This window comes from Ceratotherium simum, chromosome 1 (genome assembly GCF_057802395.1).
Source record: "Ceratotherium simum simum isolate JZ-2026a chromosome 1, ASM5780239v1, whole genome shotgun sequence".
NCBI lineage: Eukaryota > Metazoa > Chordata > Mammalia > Perissodactyla > Rhinocerotidae > Ceratotherium > Ceratotherium simum.
This window is the reverse complement of record NC_141900.1, coordinates 16,944,391-16,963,664: the sequence shown is the minus strand read 5'-3', so window position 1 is coordinate 16,963,664 and position 19,274 is coordinate 16,944,391. Positions and strand designations below refer to the sequence as shown.

General features: G+C 36.7%; 1 long non-coding RNA gene across 1 annotated transcript in view; it reads right to left on the bottom strand.

The window, feature by feature from the left end:
* LOC147918144 (uncharacterized) overlaps nt 1–19,274 on the bottom strand; it is a 127,538-nt gene that overhangs the window by 11,360 nt on the left and 96,904 nt on the right. Inside the window, exons 2-3 of the long non-coding RNA XR_015553636.1 lie at nt 10,687–11,186; nt 6,765–6,897 (exon numbers count right to left, since the gene is read on the bottom strand). This is a non-coding gene — a long non-coding RNA (uncharacterized LOC147918144). The remainder of the gene's footprint in view (nt 1–6,764; nt 6,898–10,686; nt 11,187–19,274) is intronic.

Here is a 19,274-nt window from a genome sequence, read left to right as displayed (position 1 = left end):
TAGCCATCTGGAAGTGTGAACACCTAAAAAGGAGGTGGACTTCAGTAGTGAAGACAACCCGAGTGTCTTCTAAGAGCAAAGTAGGTGTATTGGCAAGACTGGTGATGTCAGAAGCATGGAAAATACTTTCGAAGCAATAGATGTTTATTACAGCTCCATTTAGTGAATAATTATTTTGCAGTGGAAAAAATGTTCATCAGTATAGCACCACTTTGGTGAAACTCCCTTCCACATTTTTTGTCTGTGTGATATAAGTGGGGCTGACCCCAGCCCCAGGCACACAGGTCTGGAAAACTAGAGTCAATCCAAAGACTTTTACTGATGCCATCAGAAAAGGGGTGCATTGTGATGGTGGTAGAATGAAGACTTCAGTTACTCGTGTCCATCTCTACTACCAGGTGGGAAGACCCTTTCAGAGATTGAAGATAATGCAAAGAATCTCAGGGATGAGAGATGAATACAGATAGTTTTCTGGTCATACCATGAGAGCATCTGGATCCAGCTATACCTGAAGGTGATCTCTGTACTTTCTGTTTAGTGGAAAACTTTTTTAAAACCCATTTTTTCTCCAGCTTATTTCTCTCTATTGCTTTTCCTCAGTTCTCATCCTGCAAGGTTATGTTTTCTTTTAAAAAATCATGTCAAAATAATTTTTTATACTTTACTGGTAAATGTTCCATATCTCCATTAGCTACTCTTAATGCTCTACCTTAAAATTCTCTACTTTTCCAAGTAGAAAATTATTTGAAACCTTATCATCTCAAAACAATTGAAAAAAAAATTCTCAAACAGCTCAGCATAGTTTATACAAACTAATTAAATGAAAGCCTGGTCCAGCTCTTTTCAGAAGGCAGAGGAACTGTCTGTAAGAATTAAAAATTAACTTGCACGTAAAAACAGAATTTTCCTGAATTAAAAGCAATGACATAGGCCTGAAAAACTTCGTTTGCCTTGTAGTCAGCCACTGTATTTTTAGCCCCTCCCAAACAGAGTTGGGTCAGGGAAACAAAGCTCCACTCTCTCATCTTCCTACATCCACACTTCTGGCATTTATTTAATTTCTAATTGAAAAGTCACCGACCATGGGCAGGCACTTGAGAGAGCCTCAGACCTTCCTTCCTCCCCAGTGTTATCATCCCAGGTTCGGAGGTGGGACTCGCACTTGTGACACTGAGACCACAGCCTCTCCTCCCTTCACTATTTCAGCTTCCTTTGAAGATTTTAATCATCCTTACAACTTGGTTGGTTTATACTCATAACACTTGGTTACCAGGATTATGATCTAGTGGGGATGTATCTACTGCTTGTATCACATTGTCCCTCTTTATCCCCAAAGTCCTACTAGTTAAAATTAGGGGTTTAGTAGACAAATCCAACTGATGCTATTTGCCTATAAAAATTGTCCCCAAAGACCCAACAGCTTAAGACTTAAGAAAGCCTTGGCTCTTTCAAGTGCTTTGTATTTCCCTATAAACTTTAGAGTCAGTTTGTCAAATAAAAAAAATCCATAAGAGTTTAGATTACATCATTTCATATTGACAAATGTATAAGGTTGAGTGTTCCAATCTATTCAAATTTTACAACACAATTTAGATTTAGGTTTTCTTTACTTTCTCTTAGTGTTTGCAGTTTTCTGTATAGAAGTCTAGCACAACTTTAGTTAGATTGATTCCTAGGTATGATACTATGGTGCTATCATAAAAGCATTTGTTAAATTTCATTTCCTAACACTTTATCTGATATATAGAAATGAACTGATTTTTAAATATTGATTTCATATACAGCAATCTTGCAAAACACTCTTTAAGTCTCGTGATTTATCTGTGAATTATTTTAAATTTTCATCATATATAATCATGACTTTATACTTTTTATGTCTTTTTTTTTTTGCCTTACTGCATTACTATGAACTTGAGCAATTCTTGAATAAAAGTTATAACATCCTTGCTTTGTTTCCAATTTCAAAGGGAATAAATTTCATTATTTCATCTTTAAGTATATTTGTTGATGTCTTGTTTTTGTAGATATTTATTATTAGGTTATTGAATGTCTGTTCTAACCTGGTTTGCTAAGAGTGTTTTTTGTTTGTTTGTTTGTTTGTGAGGAAGATCAGCCCTGAGCTAACATCCATGCCAATCCTCCTCTTTTTGCTGAGGAAGACTGGCCCTGGGCTAACATCCGTGCCCATCTTCCTCCACTTTATGTAGGACGCTACCACAGCATGGCTTCACAAGCAGTGCGTAAGTGCGTGCCCGGGATCTGAACCCTGGTCTGCCGCAGCGGAGCACGTGCACTTAACCACTACACCACCAGGCTGGTCCCTGAGTGTTTTTTTTTTTTTAAATCATAAATGAATGTTGAATTTTCTTTTCTCTCTCTCTCTCTCCCCCAAAGCCCCAGTAGATAGTAGTATGTCACAGCTGCACATCCTTCTAATTGCTGTATGTGGGACGCGGCCTCAGCATGGCCAGAGAAGCGGTACGTCGGTGCGTGCCCGGGATCCGAACCCGGGCTGCCAGCAGCAGAGCGCGCGCACTTAACCGCTAAGCCACAGGGCCGGCCCTGAATGTTGAATTTTATCACGTACATTTTCTGCATCTGTTGAGATTATCATGATTTTGTCCTTCAATTCATTAATGTGGCATATTATTAGAAACCAGATACCACTGAAGTGTTGAGGGTTAAAAATAAAAATGTTCTGCGAAGGGCAGGGGCTCAATTTTGTCAAGGAGATGTCACATTATTTATACTAATAGCAGTTATAATAAATACGTGTGAGTCAGATCATGGTGACAAGGTACTTTTCAAACACAAAGACCTGGATACAGGTATTGAGAGGAAGAGTAACAGAAGCAAAAACAATGGCATTTTAAAATATGTTATGAGAGCTTTAACATTATTGCAACCCATTAAGCACTTACTACCTGCATTATCTGACTTATCCTCAAAGCAACCCTCTCATTTCTGCTTCAGAGAGAGGAAACTGAAGCTCATCATGGTTAAATATCTTGCCCAGTGTTACACAGCTAATAAGTGCTGATGATGGAAACCCACCTGGCTTTAAACCCAAACTCAAGTTTCTTCTGGAGGAGGCAACATAACATAGTGGTAAGGATTTATACAGGGTTTAGTTTTGATACACAATGCTTTTAAGTGATATTCTTACAGATGGAAATAATAGACAAGAAGAAATTGGACTCTGAACTATTTTATAGAGATTATTCATTTGAAGAATTACCAAAGCTGAAATTCTTTTATTCTGGATTCTGTCACGTAAGTTTCTCTAAATGAAAGACCTTAATTGTGTGCCTTTGGCACTGTGGGCTGAGCAAAGGGTTGAATGCTTACATGTCTTGGGGTAAAATAAATTCTTCAGTTCCCCTCATTCCTTTCTACACGAAAACTCAATGTTCTCATAATATTCTCTAAAATAGTGTCTGTCACTTTTGACACTGTTAACTACTCTAATACTTTGATAATGCTGTATGAGAATATCACAGTCTTCTATTCTTCTTCTGCACTTCTGTTCCTTCTGATTTCTTTGTGGGCTGCTCCATCTATCTCTTAAATGTTGATGTTCACATTCACTTTCTGGAAATCTCTATCTTGGGAGCTCATATCTTATCTACCTAGTAGTTTCAGCAAGAAAATAAAAATGATGAGTCATTTATACATCATTAATACTTCAATATAAATATATAATATATACATATAAATATATAATATCAGTATTATTATCAGTATTTTTTGTTTTTGCTAATCAGGCTTAACTTTTTTTGAAGACTTTTTTTTATTAAGACTTTGTATTTTCAGGGGCTGGCCCCATGGCTTAGCAGTTAAGTGCGCGCGCTCCGCTACTGGTGGCCTGGGTTCGGATCCCGGGCGTGCACTGATGCACCGCTTGTCCGGCCATGCTGAGGCCACGTCCCACATACAGCAACTAGAAGGATGTGCAACTATGACATACAACTATCTACTGGGGCTTTGGGGAGAAAAAGGGACAAAAAAAAAAAGGAGGAGGATCAGCAATAGATGTTAGCTCAGGGCCAGTCTTACTCAGCAAAAAAAAAAAAAAAAAAAAAAAAAGAGAAGGATTGGCATGGATATTAGCTCAGGGCTGATCTTCCTCACAAAAACAAACAAACAAAACAAAAAATAAAAGACTATATTTTCAGAGCAATTTTAGGTGCACAGCAAAATTGAGTGGAAGGTTCAGAGACTCCCATATATTCTTAGCCCCCACACATGCATAGCCTCCCATTATCAACTTCTCCCACCAGAGTGGTACATTTTTTACAGTTGATGAACCTACCTTGACACATCATAATCACACAAAGTCCATAGTTTACATTAAGGTTTCACTCCTGGTGTTTTACATTCTATGGATTTGGACAAATGTTAAATGGCATGTATCCATCATTATGGTATCATACAGAGTATTTTCACTGCCCTAAAAATCTCCTGTGCTCTGCTTATTCATCCTCCCACCCTCCAACCCCTGGCAAACACTGATCTTTTTACTGTCTCCATAGTTTTGCCTTTTCCAGCATGTCACATAGTTGGAATCATATAGTATGATATAGCTTTTTCAGATTGGCTTCTTTCACTTAGTAGTATGCATTTAAGGTTCCTCTACATCTTTTCATGGCTTGACAGCTCATTTTCTTTTACTGCTGAATAATATTCCATTGCTCCGATGTACCACAGTTTATTTATCCATTGACCTACTAAAGGACATCTTGATTGTTTCCAATTTTTGACAATTATGAAGAAAGCTGCTATAAACATCCATGTGCAGGTTTTTGTGTGGACATAAGTTTTGTTGAAAACCTTTGGGTAAATACCAAGGAGCATGATTGTTGGATCCTATGGTAAGAGTCTGTTTAGTTTTGTTAGAAACTGCCAAACTCTCTTCCAAAGGGGCTGTGCCATTTTGCATTCCCACCAGCAATGAATAAGAGTTCCTGTTGCTCCAGCATCACCAGCATTTGGTGTTGTCAGTGTTCCGGATTTTGGCCACACTAATAGGTGCGCAGTGGTATCTCGTTGTTGTTTTAATTTGCATTTCCCTGATGACATATGATGTGGAGCATCTTTTCATGTGCTTGTTTGCTGTATATCTTCTTTGGTGAGGTGCTATAGATGTCTTTGGCCCATTTTTTAATCAGGTTGTTTGTTTTCTTTATTGTTGAGTTTTAAGAGTTCTTTGTATATTTTGAATAATAATCTTTTATCAGATGTGTCTTTGGCAAGTATTTTCTCTCAGTGTATGGCTGGTCTTCAGAATTATTTTTTATATTCTTCATTGTATACAATTCCAACATTGCAGAAAACACAAAAATTACAAACAGAAAAAAGTTCCAATACATGAAAAATAATATTGTACATATATTTAGCGTTAATTAAATATTATTTAAAACATATCTGGAAATGATGAACAGCAACTTGAGAAGAATAGTTAACTCTGAGAAGGGAGACAGAGAAATAGGATCAGTGAGGGGTGCATAGGGTTTTAAAATTCAGATTAAACAATTGTTGACTAGAATACGGTAAAACTTTATATCAAGAATGTTGGATTATGTTCTTCTCCATTCGTTTTAAAGTGTTTGAAATATTTCATAATTTAAAGAGGAAAAAATAGAAACCAGAATTCGTTCCAGTGTTGTGATACCTATGATGTTGGTGAATCCATTACTTTCATCTAACCTTCACTTTTTAGAGTTCAATTTCTTTATTTATAAGGTTCCTTTTCATTCTAAAATTTTGGGACTGCTTTTATGATGTTACGTTTCACTACTTTCCTAGGTGCATCCTAATTTACAAAATACGAAACTGCAAATGTTTGCTTAGGCAATACATTCAAATTAGTTAGTTTATAAGGGGAATATAAACACATGGTTAGTGCAGTGTTTATTGTGTCGAAACAACTTCCCTGGCTTGAATTTGGACTATTTGGTCAGCTAAGTAAATGAACTCCTGGTCCATAGCCTGAATGAATATCACTGGTCTAAATCTAGGATGTGTTATACCACACCCAAATTGGGCCAACACCATGAAAAGGTCTGTGCTAAAGAATTTTTCCCTTCTCTTGGAAAAGCATATTTCTATTCAGCTCACAGACCAGGGTTTCCCACATGTAGTGCACTTAACCCCAAGCTAAAATTTCTAGAAAATGTTTCCAAAAAGATTTAGCAAATCACAACCACTACATTTCTAAATCATCCTTGGAGTGAACAGAAAAGAAAACATGGGCCTCTGGACTCTTCCTGACCAAGGCCTCCAGCCGCACTCTGGGGCAGTTGGAGCCACGAGCTGGGGCAGAGCGCTCCTCCCTCACACTGACCAATCCAAAAATCACCTACATCAATCGAGTCCTCTAAAAATTTTCTCTGAAAGTAAAAGTTTACATAATGAGGCTGGGATTTGAAACACTCACAGGCCCCTCAATCTGAGCAACTATAGAGCTTTTGACCCTGCTCAGTTTCTCAGTGGATAAGCCAGTGTCAGGGCCTCCTAATTATGCTAGTCGGAACTTGCTTTCCACAGGGACGTGAACAAGGAACTGGTAAGACTCTTAATTGCCAACATGAAGGGAATCACTGGGGACACTTGGGCTGATAAGAGAGCAGGAGGGAAAAGAAAGGCTATGTCTTGAGAGCTAGGATAAATGACTAGATGCCTTTTACTCAGCTCCCCACATTCACACTCACTCCAACATGGCTCTAAGGTGGTTCACATGTTGACTTCTAAGGCTGTTTGCTCACCGTCTAAGCAGGAACACGTCCTTTTGAAGTCTTTCCTGTTTCCTCTTTCATCTCATCCTCCACTTCTCAAATTCTCTAAATCCTCAAATGTTGAATATATCAAACGGTTGGAGTGCCACGGGAGTTTGGGGATCTGTGGGTAGAGAAACTGCCTTAATTCCTTTGAATTGGGGTTGGAATAAGGAAGGGCAAAAGACTTGACCTTAGGGACACTGAGATAGAGGTAGAAATGCTTGGGTGTGTTACAATGGGGCCCTGGGCCCAGGGCCTAAAGTAGATTATGCTGACCCAATAAGAAAGAAATCCAATATTTGAAAGTATCACGTACCAATTCTGGAGAAATTGAATTTTAAACATACGAGACTTCATTGAATTTTATATAGCTGTCTGTCCCCAGGAGCTATTTTCTAGGGAGGCTATGCCTGAACTTATAATGGGAGGTCATTTTTATCAGTGCGAGGGTCACTAGATCTCAAAGTACTTGTACAAGGTGAGCTGTGTGAAAAAGACCAAAGGCAGCACGTTTTCTGATATATCTGGAGTTTTATGGGGGAAATGGGAGCATGGAGCTGCAGCACAGAAATGAAGATCAAGCACAAGTATCAGCCAGCCAGCCTGACAAAGGGTGAAGAAATTTGTAAGTTTTTTTTAAAGAACATTGTCAACACAAACTTTGAGAGTAAAAAAACTGAGCCCTGAAAGAATCAAGGATAGAGTTTATGACATTAATCATAGTTTAGAAGGGGATTAGATGACAAACCAGACCACTACCTCCCCATAAGGGAAAATGCGGCTGGAATGGCGAGAAAGCATGAACTGGGAGGAGGTCAGTGGAGCCCACACACCTGAAGGGGACCAGATGCACAGGAGTTGGGAGCTGGCCTCACCTCTGCCAGAGAGATTGCTGTCCATCTTGAGCTGAGCCAGTAATCACAGAGTCTACTACATTTAAGACAGTTCTGTACACATCGCTAGAGGAGTACCTTGGTTGTTCTCCTGGTTATCTTACAGAGAAAGGTCCTTCTAGAGATGCCCACCTATCACCTGTTGATCATCCAGCAGGAAGTATGTCTGTGCCCTAAGACTTTGCCCATTCCTATCTGAACTGATCCCAATAGGAACTTCCCTCTTTTCAATGGCCCAAGAGAGCCATAAGGCTTCTTTAAAAAGAGATTGGATCCTTAACATCAAGAACAGCAGTGGAGTTTGGAAGGGGAGAGCCTGTGCAACTGTAAGTCGGTGATCCTATAGAGAACAAGCTTCAGGTGTCCAGTTGAGCCAAGAGAGAGATGAGATTCCATCCTGATACCTCAGAGGGTCTTTCACCCCACCTACAGACACCCCACCCTCTGGCCATGCTGCTTGACTCAACCTCATGGTTCTTTGGGCTTCTCTACATGGGCTGTCTGTTCCATAAATGGTTAATTGCATATAAGTAAAAAATAAACAAACATCTAAGAATTTTTCTGTCCCTTCAGAATACTAGTATGTTTTTAACTCTTTCTTAGGAGTCTATAACTTTCTTCCAAAAGTAAGTAGTGTAAAAAAAATTATTTCTGTCAAACCCAGCTAATTGATATCTTTAAGAAGTTCCACAGGATAACTGTGAATGTAGCCTGATTCTATTTTTTTCTTTTTTTTTTTCAGTGAGGAAGACTGGCCCTGAGCTCACATCTGTGCCCATCTGCCTCCATTTTGTATGTGGGACACTGCCACAGCATGGCTTGATGAATGGTGTGAGGTCCGAACCTGTGAACCCCAGGCCTCTGAAGTGGAGTGCGCGAACTCAACCATTATGCCACTGGACCAGCCCTTGATTCTATTTTTTAAAAAAGATGATTCTATTTCCTAAAATATTACCTAGACACAATTCAATAATTCTTCTACTGCCACCTGTTGCCTCTGCTGGTTCCTTCTTTTTTTTTTTTTTTCTGTCTTTGCTCTCAGGTATTTATCCCCAGTTGGCTCTTAGAAATTTCAGGACTGACAGCTGGTCTCCGACTCTGGCTTGCCTTCTTGATCTTGTTCTGCCTTCTCCAACTGGACCTAGTGTTTGTTCTCTACCCCAGCACTGACTCTTGGCAGACTCCTGTTTTTGAGTTGCTGGTGTTTTGTGGCCAGTACATCGGTATAATTTTAGAGAAGTCAGAAAGGGGAAACGTTGTGCAATTCTTTTATTCTTCCTAATCTCTCCCCTAGGAGAAATAAATCCGGAAAAAAGAATAGGGAGGTGCAATGGAAAAAGTCAGCACAGATTGCTGTGCTTCTGAGAAAAGAGAGGATTATTCAGGCAGCTGGACTGGGCCGGAGAAGTCTGCCCCTGAGTTAACCATGAAGAGCCTACAACCCTGTGACCCATCCCCATTCCACCATCCTCAAGCTGCTGCTTGTAGTGGCTGATAGAGTCTAAGGGAGCCATTTAGGAACTCCATGGCCCTGGTTAGCCACTCTCCAGCACAGGACCCTGCACCAGCCTGGACCTGGAAAGCCTAGACAGATTAATGGCTCCTTTACATTTCTTTGGGTGGTGACACATAACTATTTTGGCTGGTTGATTAATTCTGATGTCAGATAAGGTAGGTTAACTCTCTAGCTCGTATACAAATTGGCCCTGCTTCCTTTGTACCCATACCTCCATCAAAATAACTCATCTCTGTAATTCTCTTCTCTGTAATTATTCCTGTCTTTAAGCAGATATTGTGTCTAATGATACTAATAATAGCCAAATATACAGCACTTACTACGGTCCAGGTGCTGTCTGAAGTGCTTTACATATATTAGCTCATTTAATACTCATAATAACCCCATGAGGAAGGTACTTTTATCATTCTCATTTTACAGACGAGAAAACCGAGCAGAGAAGTTAACTAACCTCCTAGTCTCTTGATGATAATCAGTGGAGATGGGATTCAAATTGAGACAGTCTAACAATGGAGTCTAGATTTGCAATCATTCAATTGTCTACATATAGTCATCAATGTCTAGCCCAAAGTGTTAAACAAATGGGTGCTTATAAAAAATCTAAGTTATTCTTCTGATTGGGGATGTTAAAAATGGGATCTACAGCAAGTGCTTTAATATGATAAGTATTTGATTTTCCACCCATATTAGGAAACTAAGACTTAGAGAATTTAAGAGCCCTGACCCCTTGGGCCGGGCCAGAATTCAGAGTCATCTTCTGACTCCACATCCAGTGCTCTGCCTACTCTGCCAAATGGTCTTTCTACCAGGCCCATGGAACTGCAGGATCCCTTGGTCCTCCCGTGGTAGCAAGGGCTGCTCTCTGAGGCTCACACAGTGGATTGGCAAAAGACCTCAGTGAACTCTTTTTGCATAACGAGGAATAAATGCAGAGGGAGACTTGTGGTTCCCATGGAACAGAGGTGTCCTCTGGCCCTCAATTGACCCTGCCTAAGTCTCATCCAATAGCTTGACTCTCAAATCAAAAGTGGGAAAGTCTGGGTTCTGTTCCTGCCTCACCAACAATGCTGTACTCTATCACTTCCCTTTGAGCAAGAGAAGGGAGAGAGAAATGAGGGCTGGCTCTTCAGACTGCAATCCCATTTCCAAGAACAGGGAACTGAACTACGTGGGCTTCTCAGGAAGGCTTCAGCACAGAAGGTGAGACACTCTTTTCTCCTCTCAGGATCCTCCTGAAGACCATTGAGGTAACTGGCTATTTTGAATGACTCCTTTTGCCTTTTGGCTTTAACGACAAACAAATCTCACCAGGCCTAAAATTAAGATACAACTTTCAAAAAAATGTTTTCAATACAGTGATGTCATTGAGGGTCCTCAGCAGATACAGCAGGGAGAGTTTGGGTTTATGAATAACGGCATCAGGGTTCTAAGATACCACTTTCTATGACTTCTGTGAAGTCATGTCACTTAACTATTCCCAGGCCAGTGAAATTAAACTTACCCAGTGTACCTCACGTGGCTTTAAAGATGATATGAAGTGTTGCATTTAGTTAGCATTATTTTTTTATCCTTCCATACAAACTCAGGTCTTCCTTCTCCCTTGGCACTCTTTATTCTCAATCACCTTTAGTAAAATGTTCCATTTTTTCCTTCACCGTTTTTCTTAGGAAACAACAAAAGGTTAATTCACAATCTTTGCAAAGTGGAGAAAAAATAACTTTGGGGGATTTCACGAGGTGGCTTTCTAATCCAGGCACAGGACTCCAGTCTGAGTCTTTGTTTAGAGAGGGGTTTTTCACAAGCTGTTTCTCCACAGATGGCTCTTTTGGTCACTTCACACAGTAACCAAAGCCCTCTCCGCGGAGAGATGAGCATGTCGCGGCTCTTCCAGCCAAGCAGTTACATTTCTCTTCGTTCAGTGGATTTCAGGGAAGGAGACTCGTATTACAGCTCAGTGTTTTCTCTTCAATCTCAGCTCCTTACAGTCCCATCACGTGCAGTCTAATAATAAAAAGGGGGTAAAGTGTTAGTTATTGAATGTTAATTGTAGAAGAGCTAGAAACTATGCAAGCAAAAAAAGTTAATCACCTAAATTCTACCACCAAGGGGATACCCTGTTATCTTCCGTTATAGTGTTGGTGACTATCCTCTCAGCTCTCCATATAGATAGTACTCAAAGGTATTTTTATATGTGTATATATCTCCAACTCTCTGAGTCTCAGAGATCCAAACTGTAATATGTCTCAGTGATATATATATATGTTTGAGTGTCTGTGTTTTTTACAAATATGAAGCCATATGACCTATCCTATTTTGCAATCTTTTTCTTTTCATTTAAGAGCGCATTACATGTTTCCCAGCCCAGGTGTCCATAAACAGGAGAAAGGATAAACAAATACGGTGCCTTTATACAACGTAGTAGTACTCAGCAATAAAAAAAATGAACCACCTATACCCACAACAATATGGATAGGTCTCAAAAAATAATGCTGAGTGAAAGAAGCTTTACCCAAAAGAGTACCTATTGTATGAGTTCATTCATGTGAAGTTCTAGAGTAGGCAAAGCTTGTCTATGATGGAAAAAAAAACCCAGAAAAGTGATTGCCCTGGCAGAACGGGGGAAAGAGTGAGCAAAGGGCAAGAGAGAACTTCCTGAGGTGGTTGTTATGTTCTATCTCCTGCTAGGGGTTTGGGTTACACAGGTGTATGCATGTGTCAAAACTCATCTAATGGTCCATTTAAGATTTGTACGTTCCATTCTATGTCAATTTTACCTAAGAAAATAACAACAACTACTGAACTCTAGTAAATAATATGCATGCTCAAGTATTTAGGGAAAAGTGAACTGACATCTGCATCTTACTTTGAAATGCATTTTAAAAAAGATAGATGGAGACAGGGATAGATAGATGGATAATGTTAAGTATAGCATCTAGGTGGTAGTTATGTGGGTGTTCTCTGTACAACTTGTTCAACTTTTTTGTAGGTTTGAAAATTTCTCATATTAAGATGTTAGTGAGAAAAAGAACATATGACATGTTCCTATGTTAAATACGCTTCCACACATTTTAAAGGACTGATTAAATCAACATTTATAGAATAGAATACAATTCAACCACTGTTACACATTTAAATTGTTTAAATTTTTACAGTATAAGCTGTATTACAATTATCCTTATGCTTAGATATTTAGACACTTGTCTTATTAGGCCCTTAGGATAAATTCCTGTGAGCATAATTGCTAAGTCAATAAGGAATTAAGGATTTGGGTTCCTATTTTCATCCAGAAGATTTGGGACAATTTTCTGTCTTATTAAAGAGAAGAATTCTACTTCCTCATATTTTCTTATAAGATTTCCATAAAGATTGAGGTCTTCTTTCATTTTTGCTAATCAGTTTGATATCTTTAATGAAATATTCCTATAACTTATTATTATTTTTTCTCTCATAGCACTTTAGGATCAAGGTAAAAAAGACTTAAAAGAGAAGAGAGAATTTTCAATGCCCAGTGTTGAAAGAACAGTCTGAATCTCAGAGATCCAAACCATGGTATGTTTCCAGCCTATTTTCGTGATTTGAAATGGAGTCAGTGCTTAATCAGAGATTGTCTGACTGAAAGCAAAAATCAGTTTCTAGGTATTCCATCTAGTCTTTTCTCTCTGTGAACATCCAATGAATGTACACAGGATACAAGAATATGGGAGGTGTTTACCCTTCATGCCATGATATCTCTATGCTTTGAAAATGATAATTTGGAGTTCTATGTGCTAGCACCTTTGGGTTATCAGCAAGCTATATAAAGACTTAAGAAATGCCAAGGTTGGATCACTCATATTTAAATGATGATTAAAAGCCCATACAATCTGTGCATCAATTCAGTGTGCCGGAAGGGGCAGCACGCATACAAAACACTCACTTGGCTCCTGTTCTCATCCCATTCACTGTGGTGTGGATTATAGTCCCGTTTATCCCTTTCTCTGGGCATGTTCAGCAACAAATGAAACCACTGAAGCCACTCAGCAGACAAACATGCCAGCTCACGGGCCACAGGACAATTTCCCTTTCCCAGCAGCAGCTCAGGGACCTTCCTTGGACTTTCCAGATGACCTGTACAGCAGCAGCCGACTTCTTAGACAGTTTTTATGTTGACAGCCTAGAGCAAAATAACTATGCAACGTTGCCTAATGAAAAGCCTGAGATTCAAACTTTAGATCTCTCTCATTTGGTTTTGATTTGAATACAAGAGACTTTAAAAAGGCAACAACAGTGAATGTGCATGTGTATTTACTCTTCCTGGAGGTTTACCTAGTTGGTGAGCAACAGGTGCATTTTACAATTTCCAAAAATGATATCAAGTGTCAAACAAGTTCTCGACAGTATTCCAATATCAGCTTTCAAATGGGTCAGCTCATTTCATCCATTTGAAAATCAAGTTAATTTATTCTCTGTAGAAGTTGATACTGTTCACGTCCTGTTGGAATTTCATTTCCTTGATTTTCCTTGATATTGCACTTTCTAGTTCTCCACTTACCTCCCTGAAAGTCTTTTTTGTCTCTTGACTGGTTTATTTCATTTATCTTAGACCCTATAAATAGTTGTTACTCAAATTTCAGTCTTAGTTTTATATTTCATCTTTACTTTTTCCTATAACATGAGGAGAAAAAAATCAGTTCCCAATTTTTTCGGTGGTTCCTAAAAGTGGAATTAACATTTAAAATCCTGGTAATATGTATCTAAATTGGTATCACTGTTTGGTATAACCTGTTGATTCCCACCACTTACAGATAGTAGCAATTTCCTCACACACTTGTTAAACAAGTCCCTCCCATGCCCAATGTTGGGTGGATTGATGGATGAAAGAACGACATCTCATTCAACCAATCATATGGATGCTCACACACTTTGTCCATTTTTAAATGGAAATATTTATCTTTTTCTTATTTGTGTTTAACTATTTTCTTTATGTTACAAGTGAGCCATTGCCTATTATAATTATTACATATCTTTTTCTAGTTTCATTTACATTTTAATTTCCAATGTGTCATTCTTCCATATGAAGAACATTTAATATAGTCAACTCAACTGAGCATCTATTTCTTACGAAGCAAAGGATGAGTATAGGGCCGTGATGGGTAAGGAACTTGATGAGAGTGGTGAAGGTACAGAATAATTATTTCGAGTGTGAGAAGAAAGAGTTAACTGGAGAAATGTGGAAGAAATGACAGACAATATCAAGAGCCCAGATGAGCATAGAGACTCTGAATGGGGCACTAATCCTTATGGATTGTTTTTAACCAGGTAGAGCTAGCAGTGCAGGTATGTAATTACCAATTGCAGACAATTGAGTTGATCTAGGGTTGAGTTTTTGGAGGAAAAAGGAAGGATTAGTAAGTGAGGTAATTGAAAATATTAGCAAGATAATTTATATAATAAATTATGAAGTCTGGTACTACTGAATTAGTTGCTGTTCCAAAATATAGAGCAATACTGGCTAAATGACCGAGGACCAGGCTGTGACTGAAATAGATTGAAGTCAGCTGACCATCACACTAGATGAACATCTTAAGAGACCATATTTCAGAGTTACTGAAATTTTACATTTCATTGAACTTTCTGTTCATGAATCTTTATAAATGAATGCTGAATAACAATCAGGGAAATCAATAACAACAATGGTGAGAGGTAGAAAGTGCTATAACAAGATGCCAAAATCTCAGAGAATGGATTTTTACAAAAAATTGGAAGAACAATGGTTTCTAAGTGTGCTTCTGAAAGTAGGTCACCTATATCTTTTGGGATGTGGAATGAAACTGTTTGCTGAAGCAGTCCTCTCACCTACAGTCCTGAGATGAGACGAAGATTTACTAGAGGTAAGGAAGGAATAAAGTGGTTAATAGAAGAAGTATATGTAAAGGTTGAGGACTTGGTATGTGGAGAAGTTATAGCATGTTTCAAAATTATTTTTAATCTCTGATGTTCAGTTTTGTTTTAATATGATTTATCCAGTTGTGATTTGTTTTAACTTGTTACATTTGGGATTCAGCACGATATTTTAATCTGAAAATTCATGTTTTTATTCTGGAAATTTCCCCTTCATCAACTGTTTGTATGCAGTGTATAGCATTCTTTCTAGTCTTTCCTCATGAAACTCCTTTTAGACCTCAATTGATGCCTCCTATCCCATTACTTGTATTTATTCATGTCTTTTTCATATTTTCTATTGATCTTGCAAAGTATTCTCTTTAGTTGGTCTCATCTACTATTTAAATTTATCCATTGAATTTTTTAATTTCAATTACTATATTTTTCAATTTTAGTTTTGAATTGTTTATTCTCCTGTTTGTTGCATCTACTGAAACTCCCTCATAGTGATTTGTTTGCAAATGTAGTTTCTAATTTTTGACCGAGTACCTCTCCAGCAGAGGTTGTTCTATAGGTTTTAGAGGCATTCCCAAAAGCATTTGCTTTCATTGAGAGCCCCTATATGTCAAATGGTTTTAATGTATTTTAATGTTAATTTTTTGGCTTGAGTTTATACGGGTAATATGTTTTGTACTCCACAGCCTAGCATCTCACAGGCTTGGTGTTTTAATGTCATAAGGTAATTCTTTATTCCAAGGAAGGCCTCAGGCAGATGATAAGAATCTTGTAGTTTCTCAAGTTAGTAAGGCAAAATTTTTCTAGTCCTTAGCCCTTGAAATAGATGGCCCAGCATGAATCCCACTTTCATGTAGGAAACTCAGTTCTGGCTTAAATACCTACTCATCACTCTAGTTTTGTGTTTCCATTTTTGGTTCAGGCACCTAAGAATTTTCCTTTTTTGTTTTCAAACTTTGCTATGTATTTTTAAAATATGTATTTCAGGCCAATGTAAAACTGGAAAACTCTTCAAATAATTTCGTGAACCCAGAATAACTTTAAAACTAAAACTTGATAAAGACAGTATCCAAAAAAAAGAAAGATATAGACTGATCTCTCTTATAAATACAAATTAAAATATAAACAAATTAAAATTATAAATGAACAAAAAATGAAAAATATAAACAATTATACCAAATATTAGAAAATAAGTTTTTTTCCTGTGGAACCACCACTATAGTCCTAAGATAAATTCTATTTGATTTATGTTTACTATTAATCTGATACATGGCCAGATTTTATCAAGATATTTTATTATATTAACATATTAAAAGGGAAAAATCATATGAATATAACAACTGATGGTAAAAGTATGATTGTTAAGATTCAATGGCCATTCCTTATAGAAATTCTGAGTAAAATTAGAATGTAGGGAAAGATTTAAATATGACTGACTCTTTACCAAAAACCAGTAGTAACTATTATCCTAAAGAGCAAAACAATAAAACCATTTTATTTAAAAATCAGGATCTAGTCAGGGGTATCAACTGTCACCATTATTATTTAACATTATTTTAAAGATTCTAGTGAATGTAATAATATAAAATTTAAATAACTGGTTCAATTATTTGAAATAGTGATAAAACTATCAATTTTGTAAATAATGTGATTATACAACTAGAAAATTCAAAGAGACTAGTTACAATAGAAAAAAAAGTCTGTACGAGTATTTGACAAAGTAACTGGATAAAAGACAAATATACAAGTATCAATATTTTTACTCTATTTTAGCAATAAGCACCTAAAAAGGAAACCAAGGGGACATATTCCACTTATAACAGAAATAAACTATAAAATATTAAAAATAAATATAATAAAAAGTCACAAGACCTATATGCGGAAAGCCATAGTATCTTAGCAAAAGACCTGTCAAGATTTGAGCATATGAATATAGTCCTTGATTGAAAGAATTGCCATCATAAAAACATTAATCTTTCCAAACAATATAAAATATACTAAAATTTCCTTAGAATTCTAATAGAGTTTCTTCCTGGAATTAGATTAAGTTATCTTATATTTTATATGGAAAAAAGGTCCAAAAATAACCATGACAATTATAAAAAAAGAATACCAGAGAAGGGATGCTTGTTTCTCAGGCTATCAGAACCTAGTACAAAGATATTGGGAAAAGAAATATGATATTGGCATAGCTATGGACTGACTTATTACTCAGTGGAACAGAAGATAGAATCCAGACATAGATCCTATTATATATGGTAATATAATATTTGACTAAAGTTGTGGTTTTACAAAGTGAAAAAAGGTGAGAATTTAACACATGGTGTTATCATTATAGCTATCAAAATAGAAGAAAATAAAATTGGATCCCACTCTTAACTGTTAAAAGAAACCTTCTAGATATATTACATGCATAAATGTAGTAATAATTGCAATAACAGTTGTTTTACAGTACAATCTAAGAGACTATGTGTACAATATAATGTAGGGGGGATCTTAACCAATATTGGAAACCCAGAAGCTATTAAAAATATATAGATATATTTCAGCTTTCAATATTAAAATCTTATGGCAATAAAACCAAAGATGAAAAAAAAAAAGTCATGTAATTATATTTCAATAATTAATATCTACAATTAAGAACTGACCTCTAATAACTGGAAAAGAAATAATAAATAACTCAAAAGAAAAGAGTAAAAGATATTAATAGGCAATTTAAAGAAGTTCAGATGACCAAGAAACATGTGAAAATAATAAATTTCACAGTAATATGAAAATGCATATTATAGTAATAATAAATCATTTTTCTCTAAACAGACTGGAAAAAATTTAAAACCCTTATCCCCAGTTGTTAGCATAGATGTGGAGAAATATATATTCTCAGATATTGATGATAGTAGTAGGAATTGCTGTAAACTTTTTAGAAACAAATCATTGAATAACTACTAAAAATAATATATGTATATATACTGTATTTGTAATTTTCAAATTGTAATTTCTTATATAAATTATTATATATTTATATTTGTTTATATTTATGCATTTTTAATATTTATATTGTACATGTAAAAAAATAAACCACATGATACAGCAAAATTTTATTTACATGTACATTCCATGATGGACATACTGATTTGGTACTCAAAATCCATGCCACTTTCCTGCTAGTGTGTGTTTTAGTTCTACAGAGTCTGGAAAGTTAAAAACTACATCTTTCAGACTCCCTTGACGAATCTAGAATCCTGGATGTGATTTAGGTTTGGCCAATCATATGCACTTGTATAAAATTTGGAAGGCAGAAGTGAGTATTCTCGTGATGATGTCAAGATTTTCTATTTGTCTTTAAGTTTCAGCAGTTTGCATATTATATATCTAGGTACTTTTGTTTGCTTGTATATTTTTGGCATTTATCCTGCTTTGTGTTCTCTGAGGTTCTTGGATCTGTGTTTTGGTATCTGTCATTAATTTTGGAAAATTCTTGGCGATTGTCTCTTCAAATATTTCTTCTGCTTTGTTCTTCCTCTCTTCTCCTTCTGGAAATCTAATTACACATATGTTAGATCATTTGATATTTTTGCACACCTCTTAGATCCTCTCTTCTGATCTTTTCACTCTTGTTTGTCTCTTTGTGTTTTCTTTCCTTGGCTATTGGTAAGCCTATTGAAGACATTCTTCATCTTTCTTACTGTGTACTCATTTCTAGTATTTCTGTGTGATTCTTTTTTATAGTTTTCATCTCTTTGCTGAAATTACTTATCTGATCATGTATATTCCACCATTTCCACTAAAGATTTAACAAATTAACCTTGTTATTTTAAATTTTCTCTCTGGTAGTTAACAACATCTGTGCGATGTCCAAGTCTGGTTCTATTGAAAGTTGTCTCTCTTAAAATAGTGTTGTTATTTTTTTGCTTCTTTGTAAATTTTTTGATAGAAAGATGTCCTACAAAATCTTGTGTAGTACAGTATAGACTAAGGTAAGTAATTTTTATGCTTGGAAATGGACACACTTTCTTCTGCTAGGGACTTAGTGTGAGTATTGAGTCAATTTAGTAATGAGTTGAGCTGTTGCTGTGGTTACTTTCCATGCACCACAGGCTTCAAATAACTTGCTATAGACTGAATGTTTGTGTCCCCCAAAATTCAGATGTTATATCTTAATGTCCAATGTGATAGTATTTGGAGGTGGGGCCTTTGGGAGGTGATTAGGTC